Source organism: Mytilus californianus, unplaced genomic scaffold (assembly GCF_021869535.1).
Source record: "Mytilus californianus isolate M0D057914Y unplaced genomic scaffold, xbMytCali1.0.p SCAF_5, whole genome shotgun sequence".
Taxonomy (NCBI): Eukaryota; Metazoa; Mollusca; class Bivalvia; order Mytilida; family Mytilidae; genus Mytilus; species Mytilus californianus.
In genome coordinates, this window is record NW_026262701.1 from 86,085,478 (window position 1) to 86,099,950 (window position 14,473).

At 31.4% G+C, this 14,473-nt stretch overlaps 1 long non-coding RNA gene across 5 annotated transcripts; it reads left to right on the forward strand.

The window, feature by feature from the left end:
• Positions 1–678: 678 nt before the first annotated feature.
• LOC127701713 (uncharacterized) lies at positions 679–13,546 on the forward strand. 5 transcript variants are annotated; one of them, XR_007982143.1, is made up of 8 exons: positions 729–778; positions 912–972; positions 2,390–2,480; positions 3,027–3,255; positions 5,798–5,863; positions 7,419–7,505; positions 8,155–8,295; positions 12,006–13,546. It is a non-coding gene; the product is annotated as an uncharacterized LOC127701713 (long non-coding RNA). The 5 variants fall into 5 exon arrangements; XR_007982144.1 differs by lacking the exons at positions 729–778; positions 2,390–2,480 and adding an exon at positions 679–710; XR_007982141.1 differs by lacking the exon at positions 2,390–2,480 and having other exon boundaries at positions 722–778.
• The last annotated feature ends 927 nt before the right edge of the window (positions 13,547–14,473 follow it).

Sequence of the window (14,473 nt, forward strand, 5' to 3'; positions counted from 1 at the left end):
ATGAAAGATTTTCTTTCAACACCAAATTCTCCAAAAGATATAAAGAACATTATGCTTAAATAAAAGAAACTTTAAGGCTTGTTATAAATATATATTTGTGATATTGCTACGCAACATAAAGTACAGTGTAGGTGGCGGGCAAAATGACTGTAAACAAAAATAACTGGTTGTCAACATATACATGGTCGAATGGCGATGTTTCTTAATGTGTAGTAGACAAATATGATGAATATACTCGCTCATTATAAGGACAGAATATGTATAGGAAAAATTATGACAAAAAGGCAATCAAAAACAATAAATCAGACAACCATCAGAATCATGGCCAAAAAAAACAACAAAAAAAACAAAAACAAAAACAAAACCTAGCACAATCATTTACGGTCCTCATAACATTTAAAAAAAAAAAAAAATATTAACCTCCACCAATCCCATTAAAACAGCAATACAAATTATAGAAAAAAGAAGTGGTTATTACTTTGAGAAAATTCTCTTCTGATTTATCATGAATTGGTGTCTCTCACTTTATGTTGTTCGAATTGATGTACAAAAGACAACAAATTAGGACATCTCACACTTTGAAGTTTCGTCGAGTTAATGTCTTTTACAAGAATAAAGGAAAAATCAATAATACAACAATTACTGTTCCATTTTTAACCATTCATTGTTAAATCGCGTCTCACTTGAATAAATATAAGTGAAATCCGCAGGTAAAACTGGCCCGATTATTCACTTTAAAGTTCGGTAAAAAAATATACATAGCCAATTACTTCTACTGGTTTGTATATTATCAACAAACACATTATTTAATTTACCAATATGAAATATTTGTCATAATGGTATAGATTCAGATTCTTTAAAATCAATATTTTTACCAGGAATAGTAATAGTGCTTTATGTTTATGTTTAAGGATCATTCCGTTAGTAAGAAAAATTTAGATCGTCACGGTTAGTGCTATAGAAGACAATACTGTAAGTACACATTTCTTTTTCAAATTCTGAAATAGCAGTAGTATCTATATATAAGTGGAAATCAATAGTTTAAAAAGGACCAAACAAGAGATACTATTTGATATGATTGTTGATTCCTATTAATCTTTTAATGTTTTAAAAACAGAGAAAACAATGCAGAACTAGGAAGTTGAAAGAATTATAAAAATAGAAACGTAAAAAGTAAATCGAAATGTCAAATGTCAAAAAGTACCGTTTTCAGTTTTGCGCTTTAAGATGTTTTTAAATAGATGAGAAATCGATACATAATTGTGAAGAAAAAAAACGATTTTGATACACGAAGACATAATAGGATAAAAGGAATTATAAAAAAAGATTGAATAGTACATCAGACATCAATTACAATCAACCCCACTAGTCAGAGAAAAGATATGCATAGTCAAGACAAACAAAGAAATGTGGTGGGTACAAGCATAACATTTTATGGGGTTAAAGTTTTACCAGGGCACAAACATTCTGTGTTTTCTGCTGTTTGGTCGGGTTGTTGTCTCTTTGACACATTCCCCATTTCCATTCTCAATTTTATCCTTTACAAATTGAAACAATACGTTCAAAAGTATACTTTTGATAACCACTGTTTAAGAATCAATAAATAGTGTCAATTATCAAATGATATGGGGGAGGTAAAACAAACAAGTGCTCCAATTATTAAACAATGTTTGAATACTGGGATGTTCACTAAGACAGAAACAAAATTCTGCGCATTAAATCATTTTGAAATGTATATGAGAACTTGTATAGTCTACCACCACTGCTGGTGGAAAATTAGTCCAGAACTTGTCATCAGCTCAGAGCCAGTACTACAGTACCCCATGATGTATTACAAATCCCTCTTTAATCTTCTCTTATAAATTTATGAATTATCAAGAAATTGAGGTTTAACTCCCACAAGTAAAGTTCGGCTAGTATTTAAGGTCCTTTTGGTCATACACCTTTTCAACTATTTTGGCTCTTATCCATCTGTGGCTTTCAAATGTTCAGCTTGAGCGTTCTTGATGAAAGCAAATCCAGAATAGCGCTGCGAACGCATGCGATTTACAAAGTATTCTTTTAATTTGACAGCACTGGGTTGATACAGCCGCTGGTGGACACTCAGTCCGGGACGGAATCGTCAACTCAGTACTTAGCACGTTGGTACTGACATGATTCATAATAAACCCTATAATTGTCCATTTCTAACTTTATAAATGATTAAGAAACACCATGCAGAATTGATAGATTTTCTATTATTTTAAGGTCCTTTTGGTTATGAAGCTGTTTCAGTTCTTATATATGTTTGTTTTTCGAACATTCGGCTTTGAGTGCTCATGATGATGATAAATCCAGAAAACCTGAATGACGCATGACTCTTTTAACGTGTTGTTTTGCTTTTTAATAGCATTGGGTCGATACCGCTGCTGATGCATAACTATCAGTCCCCGAAGGGTATTAACAGCTCAGTATTCAGTACTTCGGAACTGACATGATTTGTAAGAAACCTTTCTTAAATTGTTTCTTCATAAATTTATAAGTTATCAAGAAACTAAAGCTTCAACTTTCTTAGGCAAAGTTGACCTAAGATGGATTTGGCTATTATTTTTTGGGTCGTTTAAGGTCGTTTATCTCCTCAACGGCATTGAGCGTTCGTGACGAAAAGCAATACAGATGCATGGAATTCATAAAGTGTTGATTTCATTTGTACTAATAAATTAGCAATTTTGTCAATTATTCATGCAACAAACACATTTAAACAATCAGCCGACGGGGAAAAAACATAAAGGGCTAAAAAATTATAACAACAATACAACAAACTCACTATGAGACACTGTGACAATATTCTGAATATTAATCGTATAAATTAGAAATAATATCTGCAACTATTTCAAACAAATGCATCCTTCCTTCAATTAATTTATAACCTTTTTTGTATACATAGTTTTCTGATTGTCATTTTTCAGTAAATATGATATCAATTTTGTATATAGCTGGCCTTAAATATTTCTATTAATTTAAACAAAAAATAATTGTTTTTATAGTAGAATGCAAACTAATAGAAACAACGAGGGGTCAACCAACGTTATAATACAACCAACAGGAAATGTAGCACCTCAACAAATATTTTATGTGAAGAGATTTAAAATATTGGGTGGTGTGCAGATTGGGATTGGCGGAATATTAGTGATCATGAGTTTAGTTCAATTGATAATGAGTTTGATTTCTTTCTTGATTGCCTATAACTTACCGATACTCATATGCTCTGGATGGGTAAGTCTCTTATATTTATTTTATAAGAACATTTTAGGAACATTTATGGCTGCCTGATATTACTTTTTATATTGTTTTAAGTACAAATTGTATGTTTTCGATTATAATATAAAGATTATATATATGTGTTTTATTCCTGGAGCTGCTTCAGCAAAAGTTAGAATTTCGGAAACATTATAAAAGTCTAGCATCCTTTATTTGTGTTATTAAGGGTAACTACTTCTACAATTTTAAATATTTTCAGATCTCCTTTGTTTGCCTTCGAGCACTACAGAGGAGAAATAAGTTTTTAAAATGTGCATTTGGTGTATTTACCCTGGTGCAGTAATATGCGATTTTATATTCCTACAACTTAATGGATCTTCTGGAAAACCACGATTCGTTGCCTTTATTATCCTCCCGGACGACGAATCATATCAATCTATTTAAGATAGCAAAGCTTATAAATTAAATTGAATTTGATCACTAAGGCCACTTATTATTTTATCGGCTGAAATTGAAGACATCACAAGTTATATCCGTTTGTGTAAATCAACTTTGCTTTTCTCTTTGAAAACTTGACAATTTAAAACTCGGTTTATAAAAAATATGAATAACTCTAAAAAAAATTCTGTAAGCGTCACTTGAAACTCGGAAACGTTTACTTTACCAATGTTGTTAATGCTTTTTATGCAATTTTTATTTGACGTCAATATCAATGTAAGAAAAAGGAATTTAGATATAAACAGATGTGGCGCAATTAGACCTTAGACAAGTATCTACCTAAGTTCAAAATGACCTCGATGAGTGCAACTAGAAATCGTCGTTTGGCCTTCAACACCGAGCAAAATCAATTCCGAACGGCATGTTTTGAAAGGTCGCTTATAAAATTTTAAAAAATACTAACGAGAAAGTGGACGGCTTGGTTTATATCCATATCAATAACGTAACAAATTATAAATTTCAGCTACAAATGACAATCATTTCAAAGCCGTTGATAACTTATAGTATATCAATTGTCCAAGACAAAATATTTCTTTTTACATGTATCAAGAAACTTAAACGTTGATCAAAGTTATATTAAACGAGATTAATGTTTAGTGATCCCTGTCAGACAGACATCAGCAGCTAACTATTGTTTAACAGCCAATTTATTTGTCTTATATCTCATAGTAAATGACAAACTGAATAACACACAGAAAACTTTGATCACTGAACCATGAAAATAGGTAACAATTAGGGGACTCATGTCAAACAGACATTTTCAACTTACAATAGTTGTGTAGACAAAATATAATTGTTAAACATTTGCTAAAGGTAAATGGAAAAAAAGAAGCACAACCAAGAAAGCTTGTTCTTTAATTTAGTAAATTTATGCAACTATAGTTACAGCCCTAGGATGGTGTAAACTTCCCAAAAAAACGTGTATGGTGTAATTGTGTATGGCATATGGTGCAACGGTAGAAGGTGTATGGTGCTATGGTGTATGATGCAAGGGGAATGGTGTAATGGTGTAACGTGCGATCGGGAATGGTGTGAATGAATGGTGTACGACATTTAAAACTATGCAAAATATTGAGAACTGATTTTTAATTTTATACATTAATTTACAATATTGTGATCAAAATTCGTTTTTTAAAAATAAATAAATAATTTTGTAGTCGCACGCTTTCTTTGAAATTAAATTGCATTATGGTGTAATGTGTAAGGTGTATGGTGCAAAGGTTTAACGTGTATGGTGTGATGGCACAGGGTGTATGGTGTAATGGTGTATGGTGAATGGTGTAATGGTGTATGGTGTTAGTGGGAAGTTTACACCATCCGGTACGTCGACAGATAGAGCATGTCCTAACTACTTGAATAAGGTCTATGCAGAATAAAATATGAAAGACGGTAATATCATTCCATTAGAAATGGAAACATACAAAATACGAAAAAAAAACAGTTTGTTTCACAATCACCACTGCCGTTTGAATAGCATGTCTCTGTCTCAGATATGGTGACATTCTTGAAGGAGCAACAACAACAAATTTGGGAACTCAAAATGGTTATCAAAACAAATTATCGTGTTGAATTTTTGACTCTGGACATACAGAGATGCAAGTTTGAAAAATTGATAGTTTAATTGTTCCCTTATCATCACTTAAATTTTAAATGTCAAATTTGTAAAGAAGAAAGGCGAAGTTTTTGGGGTGGAGGCAGCAAAGACCTTTCAAATAATTTCGTCTTGATGGGATAAAAAGATTATGAAAAGGTCAACATTTGTTTTCTATGAGGAATGCGAAAAAGGTGGTCGTATAAAACCACACTTAACAAAAATAGTTTGGTTTAATTCAGTTGGATGCTTCGTATTAAGTTTAAATTAGCCCAGCTAAAGTTTGATTAACCAAGTTATGATAATGGTATAAAATAACGTATAAAAGGCATGTCACTGTTACCGAATTTTCTAATCAAACAAGATTATTTCATCTTTTTGAAGCAGTGCATGCTAAGTATATGCAATGTTTTGTTATTATGCAGTCACTAATACATATAATCGAACAAGTTTCTAACTTAATTATAGTTTGTTATGACTGGATGCCTACCACTGAACATGTCAAAGAATACAGAATCAAGCTTGAAATGCCAGGTATATATAACTGGAATCTTAAAAAGGAAAACATATCCACTAAACAACTTTCCTGACAGGTTTAATCCACCATTTTCTACATAAGGAAATGTCTGTACAAAGTTAAGAATAGAAGACAGTTTTCCATTCATTTGATGTGTATTCACTAAACAACTTTCCTACCAGGTTTAATCTACCATTTTCTACATAAGGAAATGTCTGTACCAAGTCAAGAATAGAAGACAGTTTTCCATTCATTTGATGTGTTTGAGCTTTTTTTGATAACGGACTTTCTAATTTGAATTTTCCGTGGAATTCGGTATTTTTGTTATTTTACATTTTTCCATGGTACATGTCACAAAAAAAAAGAAGAAAAAAAAATGAATTTGGAGAAAAAAATATCTTTAATGTACTTGATAAAAAAAAGACTGCAACATATCATCAATGAATATCTCCAAACAACGAATGACCGTTAAGAATATTCAGTTGATATTCTAGTCATTCCGAACTTGATATTTCATATTTCCAAGTTGACATTCCTCAGTTTACATTTGTAACAGAGAAATATCAAACTTTAACTGAGAAATGTCGAGATGGAACTGAGGAGTGTCAAGTTGGAAGTGTATGCGAAATGTCAATTTGGTTCTGAGAAAAATCATGTTAGAACTTAAAATTGTCAAGTTTGAAGTAAAAAATGTCAAAATTGAAATGAGAAATTAAAAACATGTTATATGTTCCTACTGGTTTTTCGTACAAAGTTTTAGATTATCATATATGTGCATTTTTTCACGATTATGCAATTACATTGTACATTTGCAAATATTGATCATCAAAGTAGAGTGTAAATTTAATCAAAAGTAAACATTAGAAAAAAAAAAACACTGGTGAAACAGATTCTATACAGATGGTAAACAAACATACTTTAGAAAACAAGAAAATGCTGGATACATATCAATGAGACAGCAACCAAACAAAAGAAGTATCTAAAATATTTTCTTCAAATCAAAAGAAGGAGAAGTGTTAAAATATCGATATTTAAATTGCCGATGATACTACACATGTTAACAATAATTTATGACTTATGAGAGATTTTCCTTCGACACCAAAATCAACAAAGGATATAAAGAAAACAATGATTAAATTAAAGAAACTTGAAGAATTGTTCTAAATATTTGTGAGATTGTTACTCAACATAAAGCACAGTGTAGGTGGCGGGCAAAGTGACTGTAAACAAAAATAACTGGTTGTCAACACAGACCTTGTCGAAAAAGGAGTTGACAAATATGGTGAAGACACTCGCTCATTTAAAGGACAGAATATGTAAAGGCAAAAAATGACAAAAAAGGCATTCAAAAACAATAAATCTAAGAACCGTCTGAATTATGGCAAAAAAAAAGACACTAGCCAAGCAACGATCCTTTACGGCCGACTTAACATAACAAATAAAATAAAATATTGACCTATATGAATCCAATTAAAACTGGAATACAAATAACAGAAAAAAAGAGGTTGATATTTTTTTGAGAAAATTCTCTTCTAATTTATCAGTTTATGTTCATATTGTTTCTTACTTTAGAAAATATCTTTTATGGTGTGCAGTGTTATTGGGGCAGCGGTTTTTGTCCCGATTATGTTTAGTTTAACATTTATTGTTGGAATATTTGTAAGTAATAATATTATTAATTCGAATTCTTTATAACAGTTTCATAAATTAAAGCTGACTATTTAAACAAAACATACAAATTTCAATACAACACAAATAGAAGCGGGCGTTTGGTATACAGAACTATAGTCATTTAAGTCTGTATTACCTAAACAATTTCGAAGGAAATGTTCAATAGAAAAATAAATGAAGTATTATTCGTTTTGTAGTACAGGCAACCATAATCAATAGAACAAATGACTATCGGTTTGTTTGACAGAAATACAGCTTCAACTTCAAAGTTATTTTTCAAGTTAAACTCATACTTTTTTCATTCGACTTTATAATGACTGATAAAAAAGCAGTATCCTACGTGTTTGTAGAAAGAGTTAACAATTTATTACCAAAGCACTTTTACATTTGTTTTGCAGTAGATATAGATATACTATAACGCCTTCTAGAACCAGGAACATTTTTAGTTGTCAATTCAAGTTGACGACAAGTATTGTCCAAGTCGAAAGTTTAAAATGACCGTGTTAGTATGTGTCTTTACTTGGATGTCTAGACATGTATCTCGTCCGTTTCAGTTTCTTTGAAAACATGACAACGAATGCAAGCTTCTAGTTTTATAGTCAAAATTGTTTTCTATTATCATATATATTTATTTCAGCATTTAATTGACGAGTACCAAAACAACGGGTATATTTTATCCTATAGCATAGCCGCACTATCCGTTGTTGAAGCAATAGTTGCTGTCATTTCAGCTTCTTACTGTTGCTGTTGTTCGCCTTGGGAAACATCAAGTCAGCAGGTATCTATGTACAACAATGTAGTTATCATGTTATAAAAGAGGGGCGAAAGATACCAGAGGGACAGTCAAACTCATAGATCGAAAATAAACTGACAACGTCATGGCTAATAAATAAAAAGACAAACAGACAAATAATAGTACACAAGACACAACATAGAAAACTAAAGACTAAGCAACACAAACCCCACCAAAAACTTGGGGTGATCGCAGGTGCTCCGAACGGGTAAGCAGATCCTGCTCCACATGTGGCACCCGTCGTGTTGCTCATGTTATTACAAATCCGGTAAATAGTCTTAATTACGTAGGTCACATTCGTGGTGAAAAAGGAAGTCGATTGTAACTACGACATAAGGAACATATCCGATATCATCTGTGAAACGGTTATTCCATAACGGTCAACCAACTCGTGATGGCGTCCGTAAAATTTATTTTATTGTATTGATTAAATCCATTCGGCAAATATATGGATATGTATGATTTTTGTATTGCTAATTCCATATACAAAATGAATGATTAATGGTCATGAGTAATATGAAATGAACAAAAAAAAATGAAAAGTTTAGCTAAAGAATTATAGCGTTAGAAACTAAATGAGGCCTTCTTCTGGGTGTGGAATTTTTGCGCTGCGTTGGAGACTCATTGATAGCCTTTGGCTATTTTCTGCTCTTTGGTCGGGTTGTTGTTGCATTGACATATTTCCCGTTTCCCTTCCCTATTGTATCATATAAGTATCATATAAAAAAAACCCGTTTCGTGTCAGGTACGTTAACCCAAAAGTACTTTTTCGTATTTGTAACCATGTCGGCCTATAAATTGTATATAGTTATATACCTATATGGAGTTATTTTCTTTCAGAACGATAGGTCATTCTTTCGAAGAATCAACCCGGACGATACCATGTTTCAATGAAATATGCTCCAAGGCATAAAATAATGACCTGTGTGAGGTCATTATTTCGCTTGATAAAAATGCAAACTATAATTTACTTCAAAATTATATTCGTCAGATAGTTTCTGTTGCCGATTTGGGAATTTATTTTTTAAAGTTTAATCTATGATAGGTGTAAAAAAAATCGTCATTGCCCGAATTTTAATTTTAGAAACAAAAAATGTGAAGTTTTGTTAATTTATCGCTACAATACAGAGACATTATCATATATGCGAGATGAATTTTAATGTAAAACTTTCATAACACTTTAAAATAAAGCCAGATTTAAAATATTCGTGTGTAAGATTTTGAAAATCTTATTGATTCACACTGAATAGCTTGATTGATTGATGGTTACTTAACGTCTAGTGGCAAATATTTCATGCATGTTCAGGACGATACACACTGAATAGGAAATCATACTGTGACCTACATAGATATAAGAAGATGTGGCATGAGTGTCAATGAGACAACTCTCCATCCAAGTCAAAATTTATAAAAGTAAACCATTATAGGTCAAAGTACGGTCTTCAACACGGATCCTTGGCTCACACCGAACAGAATGTATTGATATTCGTTTTCGTGAAACATGTACATGTATCACGATTTCGTGCCCCCTTCGTGTCACTTCTTAACTTTTTTACATTTATGTATACCTTTTACTCTATCAAATGATTAACTCATAAAATATTCTTATATTCTATGGAATAACATTCACGTACCTCACAATGAGGTCGGGTGGGGGGAGGGTATATAATTATATCCTGATTACTAGTATCTGTTAAAAAAAATGTATTGCAATTCAAAAGAAAATCGTTCTGAATATTTCATTCGATTCAATTAAAATTGTTGAAAAAATAATCACTTTTCCGCGATAAAATGTCATTACAAATAGACAAAAAAAAACATAGCACCTCTCCCTTTCCATAAACTAAGTTGGTACAATAAATTACTTACAAAGTGTCTTGTATTTTTCATACACCGTTATCAGATGGTAACAATTCATTTGTGTCTTACTTCATGTAGTTACAGTAATATTTTTATTGTGTATGGATAATTAGAATATAGCAAAGTGCTCTCGACCAATGAAAATCTGATGTCTCTTGATTGTGAAGAATGAATGTAAATCATGTTCTTAGTAAGGGATTATCCTATTATTTGGGTCTATTTACAGTTCAAAACAAAGAGTTTCTATAAATGGTTTACAACTGCCCCGAAGCAAATTTATCAGATTGAAAGGATTTATCACAAAGTGATTGACACTGACTAAAAGTTAAATTGTGAAACAAAAAAATCAAAATAAGTTGAAGTCTACTCGTGCAGTAAAACTGGTACCTCTAATGTTATTATGAAAATATTAATAACTTTAAATTACTAAAAAATTAAACAATATCAAAGCAATGCAAAAAAAGAAAAAAAGCTTTAAAATCAAAAACAACATAAATCTTTAGCTTTCCAAAAACTCTGATAACTGGACTAGCGGTTGGGAAGAATAGTTATTTCCAATATTCCGTTAAATTTAAAAAAAAAAAGGAATTTAATTTAAGTTTTGAATATATTTAAAACTTTTAAAGGCATTTTGTTTGAACATTCCCCTGTTATAATGAAATAGTATTTGATTTAAGAAGCCGGACCAAAATATTGGCTGTGAAAATAAAATTAGTTGTAACTCCAGTATAGTTATTTATTTAAACTGTAAATAAAAAAAGGATAATTCCTCACTAAAATAATACATGATATACATTCATGCTCACAATCAGGAAACATATACAATTCCTACCTTTTCTTTGGACTGTTGTCACCTAATGTCTATAACGCATTTTTTTTTTTTAATATTTCCCAAATTATAAGAATGTCTTTACATAACTAAAACTAATTCATAAATGAAATGCCGAAAAAGGAAGTCATGCATCAATTATAAACATTGCACTGACAAAGACACCAATTCTTGAATACAACCAATCAAGAGATCATTTGAGGCTTGAGCACTTTACAATATTCTAAGTTTGTAAGAGAATGATAATCCCTTACTTCATGATAAGTACTCGCTAACGCTCGTACTTAATCATGAAGAAAGGGATTATCATTCTCTTACATATACTAATTTCTAAGTTTTATATCTAGATTAATTAGTGAGTTTTATTTCACATTCTAAATGAGCCGTAGGGCGTATTAAAACCTGAACGCATTAGAAAGGAATATCCCACTTTAGTGTGGTCGGTAAAATAGGATGCTAAATTTTGCAAATCTTTATAAAAAACAATATTTTTTGACGGTATATAAGTCAGATAATGCACATTTTAAGGTTTTTCTTGTCGTAGAACACAACTTGGGGTGTGTTCTACGACAAGAAAAACCTTAAAATATGCATTATCTATAGCATATTGTTCCCCATATAAAATTATTAATGTGCTGATTCTAACACAGCTATATTTTGAGGCATTTCGTTGAAATTATTGCCGAACAGAGTATTCATTCTATACATTATATATTGTGTGCAACTTTTCTTGTTCCTCAATATGCTAGAAATCCGTTTACGATGTAAATGTATCACTTTTATGGTTTAGGTTGTTTTAACTATAGATATATTCAAATCTATTTAAAAAAATTTATCTGATTACAATAATGTATGCATGACAAGCACATATATTGTAAAATAAATGCCTCCTCGGCACTGTGTGCTACCTACATACATAATGTTTATCAAATAGAAATTTAGTTTTTATATACATGTACATTTTCTAACAGAAGTTTACAATAAAAATTATTTAAATTTTCAACAGATGGCTGTTTTTATGAGTCCCTCACCGGCTGGAATGAATTTTCATGGAAATCAAATTCAGGATACAAATATCCGGCCATGGATTGATACGACCGGCAAATACAGTACTGCACTCTAGAGCTCAACAGTACAACTTTGTTGTACACATTATAAATGTTTCCTACACTTATCTACCACAATACAAGAAATGACATATATGAACTCAACTTCCCTCCCAATGTATTTGATGCACTTCTTTTTGTATATCCAGGCATATGAAATTTGATCACAAAATTGCATATATTAACTACCATATCATCATCCCAGAAGCTAAATAAAAGTGCAACGTAGAACCCTTCTGTTACACCTACGATTCCTAGTTTTGTATTTAAGAGGTTCGTGTTGCTCTTGCCTTAGTTGTAAGTTTGGTTTTTTTTTTTAGTTTATAGCGGTAGCAATCTTGTTAATCCCTAATTCGTCATGAAAAAATATTTCATTTTCAGGGTTTGAAAATGTTACATGACCAATAGTCTCGAATTTGTTGATGATTTAGGGTTAGAAAAAAAGTCAATTGTTAATGCGCTCTTGCGTGTTGTCTAATCACTTGATATAACTTATTAACTTATTTTATAGGAGTAATACGAGGGGTGTCACATGTGGGGTGGGATCTACTTACCCTTCCGCAGCACCTTGGATTATCCCCCTTTTTTTGTTCAGTCTTTAGTTACGTATACTTTTTCATATTTGTCTTTTGGTCATTTTCTTCTCTTTTTTTTTGCCATGGCGTTGTCAATTTGTTTTTGACTTTGACTTTGAATGTCCCTTTGGTACCTTTCGTCCCTCTTGTAGAAGCTAAACCGTAAAACACGAAACAAGATGAATATAACCATATCTAAGGGCTAAATTAGGTCAATCATCGTCATTTATTATGTAAAAATATGTAAGTAACACAATGTATTTTATTACATTTTTTGACTTGCTGTTAGATAAAGAAAAAAATGTGTTTGGAAGAAACGTTAACAAATTATAATTGTAAATGTATGATGCTTCTTTCGTCGTCATTAGGCATCGTGTAAGCCTTATTATATGGAGTGAGTATAATAGTTCATCAAATAATATCTTTCAGCATCTATCATGGAAAAGACTGGGAATGAAAGTGCTGTTCTTTTGATAAAATTACAGTTTGTTCGCATTTCATGGCATATTTTTATAACAGGCGCATCCTTTTCATATCCTTTCTTTCTTTTTCATGAAAACAAGTATCCCAGATACAGTGAGGCCCGTTTCATACTTGAATGGAAATCCGAAAGAGAGATCTTTAGTTTACGCAAAAGGCACTTTTTCAACCAAAATTGACTTTTATTTTCATTTGAACCTTGCTTAAAATCGACTGGACTACCACTTATAGTGAAAACGCTTAAACAGCTATACTGATGAATTATAATACGGTCATAATATGTATATAATTTGTGGCTTGTTATGCATTATTTAAATTATATTATTTTATGTGTTTCACTAATAAAGTAACTTGAATTATGCAAATAAATGTATTGTTTAATTGAAGATGACTTTAAACACCATTTTGCGTACTTAGTCCACTCTTTGATGCCAATTTCCTCCATCTCCGGTCCAAATATCAAGCATCACTTAATACTTGAAATTGAATAGAAATGTAGAATGTTTGAACCAGAATTATGTACTAATTTAATGGGTGACACTAGTGGAATATGATCTGTTCTGGAGCATCTGATATCACCCTTGTTGTTTGGTTGGTATTGTTGCTCAGTCTGTTGTTTTCTTTGTAGTGTTTTGTAAATTGTTGTTTGTCTACTCGAATTTTTAGTTCCTAATGACGTTGATTCTGGTAAATGGGAATATTATTCATTTGTTCGTTATTTCACCGTTGTTTGTTTTGAATGCCTTTCAATAAGCTGTTGTGTAATTTTCACGTTCGTGTGGTGTATGTTTTAGTGCAAGACACCATGCTTTTCTAAAAATTCAAAAATCCATAAACAATAGTATGCATGGATGTCAAGGGACCAATACAGACCTATTTGAAACTCTCTGTTATTCGTGTCATTTGAACAATATTCAAATATGGTTGTGCAGGTAGTTCCTCAAGCTTTTAGATGGACATTTGTCTTACCAGCATCAGAGTAAATAGTATTTATATTCTAGTAACTAGGCGAATATAAATATAGGGAATGTAACAACATCACTAGCAATTAGCAATAACTATCTTGCATCTTACATTTTGAAGTTTCGTCAAAAGTAAAATAACAAACATAACGAAGTCCATTATCAGATTGCAAAATCAAAAGCTCTAGCACATCATACGAATTGAAAACAACTCATATTCCTGACTTGGTACAGGTATTTCCTTATGTAGAAAATGGTAGATTAAACCTGGTTTTCAAGCTAAACCTCTCTCTGTTTTACAGTCGTATAAAATTCTATTATATATGATACTTTATTTCCTCCAATAGAAGA